Below are 2,442 nucleotides of genomic sequence, written 5' to 3'. Positions count from 1 at the left end.
AGGGGCACATCATTATCCCCAATATCTCAAAACTATCATCACATGAACCATAAAGCTTATCATCGAAGCCATTCAAAGTCATTCGGATCACTTTCCATGGCACACTCCAATCGTCGAAGTATCATATCAATTTCAAATCAAATATGTATTAGCCTATTCCATGCTTTCTCATATCATACACATATCAAATCAAATCATCGAGTGGTCCTCCCTTGGACATAATCAAATCACACTTGGTGGCCAACAAACAGAGAATCGAATCACGCATAAGGCAAAGCCGCTGGTGAAGAAATAAATCATATGCGTGCGAAAGCAACGGGTGGAGAACAAATAAAGCACAGCACCAGAGCAGTTGGCGGAGAATCAAATCGTTGATCAGAGTAATCTCTCGACGATCGGCATCACTCAGAGTATTCCCAGATGGGTAGCATCAAAGCACTACAAGCAAGAACCATAGGCGAGATTAATGACACCATCCCTACTTACCACCATCTTTGTAAGCACATGAAGGTCATTGGAGGACAAAAGTCCACTCAACCACAAGTAAAATCAATGTCCAAAATTCATCCTTCGAATAAAACATGAATCCATAATGAGGCCATCATGCCTTTATCATTCCATACATCCACAACGTATCTCAAATCATAATTATCGAGCTTCGATCATCTATAAACCCATTTAAGGTTCTAAGTGCCTTTAAGTGTCCATGGCATCATTTGAACAAATTCTCTTAACATATCATTGACCTAGGGTAACTTACTCTTAAAGGTTAATCATAGCTTTTCGACATCCTAGTCTACACTTACAGAACATGGGCCATCTATGTGGCATTGCACTAAGGCACACAATCTCAACAGAATTTATTCACTCACATATAAATGCATAGATACAAACTTGCACATAAATCATTTATTCTCTATCCTAAGCATTTTCCATGCGTTATGCATTACATCCATTTACTTAACCCAATCCTATTGACAAATTGGAAGTGCTTCACTGCGAAGCTTTGATCCTTAGCCTCCAACTACCTTCCAACTCACAAATGCCTTCAAATAGCTCAATATTCCCTTAAACACATCAAAACATTGTAAAACTACTTAAATCTTAGCTTTCAAAAAATGTTAGCTTTTCAAAAAATAGCCAAATCTTTAGCAATCCAACATATAAGCTCAAATCCTTCAATAATAAGCAAAGCCCTAATCTTACTTTCGAAAGACATCGAAGGGAGAATTTGCAAGTTACTACTTTAAATCAAACAATGGCTGTGGATAATAACAACAATGGCAATAATACCATTAATATAGTTCCTAAAGAAAATAGAGCACTAGGGGATTATGTTGTTATTCTTTTACAACGTTTGCACCAAAGCATTAGAAGACCTTCCATCAATGCAAATAATTTTGAAGTTAAGCCAACTTACATGGAGATGATTTAATCTTCAATTAAGTTTGGTGGGTTATCCCGTGATGATCCTAATTCTCATTTGGTGAATTTTCTAGAAATTTGTGATACTTTCAAATGTAATGAAGTAAATGATGATGCCATTAGATTGAGACCATTTCTATTTTCTTTGAGGGATAAAACAAAGAGCTAGCTCAATTCACTATCCAATGGGTCTATTATTATATGGGAAAAATTGGCTCAAAAGTTTTTAGAAAAATTCTTTTCATTTGCAAAGATTGCAAAGATGAGGAATGATATAACCTTTTGCACATAATTTGAAGCTGAATCTTTATATGAAGCTTGGAATAGATTTAAAAAACTACTTAAAAGATGTCCACATCATGAGATTCCCGATTGGTTGCAAGTTCAAACATTCCACAATAGGCTAGTAGGGTTAATAAAAACTACAATTGATGCTACTATTGGTGGGGCATTAATGGGTAAGAATGCGGCCGAGGCTTATAATCTATTAGAAAATATGGCCTCAAATAGTTACCAATGGCCTTTAGAAAGGTTTGGACCTAGAAAAACTATTATAGCGCATGAGATTGATGCGCTTAGCACCTTAACTGCACGAGTGGCTGCACTATCCAAAATGCTTGACACATTGAGAGTTCATGTTATCCAAAATTCATTTATAGTTTGTGAAATGTGTGGAAATGACCATTCAAGTGATCAATGTCCATACAGTTCTGAATTAGTCCAATTTGTGGGGAACTTCAACATGTAGCAAAATAATTCATATTCAAATACATATAATCTTAGTTGGGCAAACCACCCAAATTCTTCATGGAAAAACAACCTAGGGCCTTCAAATCAAAAACCCATCATGCCCTCTAGTTTTCAACATCAAGCTAGACTATCAATTCTTGAGAAAAAGCCTCAATTAGAAGAACTTGTCATGCAATACATATTAAAGACTGATGCTATAATTCAAAGCCAATGAGCTCTTTAAGAAATCTTGAGACCCAAATGGGATAGCTTGCAAATTCCATCAAT

At 36.0% G+C, this 2,442-nt stretch overlaps 1 non-coding gene across 1 annotated transcript; it reads right to left on the bottom strand.

Moving 5' to 3' along the window:
- Nucleotides 1-1,684: 1,684 nt before the first annotated feature.
- Nucleotides 1,685-1,791, bottom strand: LOC148763124 (small nucleolar RNA R71). The gene has a single exon (XR_016026064.1). It is a non-coding gene; the product is annotated as a small nucleolar RNA R71 (small nucleolar RNA).
- Nucleotides 1,792-2,442: the final 651 nt, after the last annotated feature.

The sequence above is a fragment of the Theobroma cacao genome, chromosome 4 (assembly GCF_053813885.1).
Source record: "Theobroma cacao isolate CCN51 chromosome 4, ASM5381388v1, whole genome shotgun sequence".
In the NCBI taxonomy this organism is placed as follows: Eukaryota; Viridiplantae; Streptophyta; class Magnoliopsida; order Malvales; family Malvaceae; genus Theobroma; species Theobroma cacao.
Note: the sequence above shows the minus strand (reverse complement) of the source record. Positions and strands in the feature narration are given on the sequence as shown.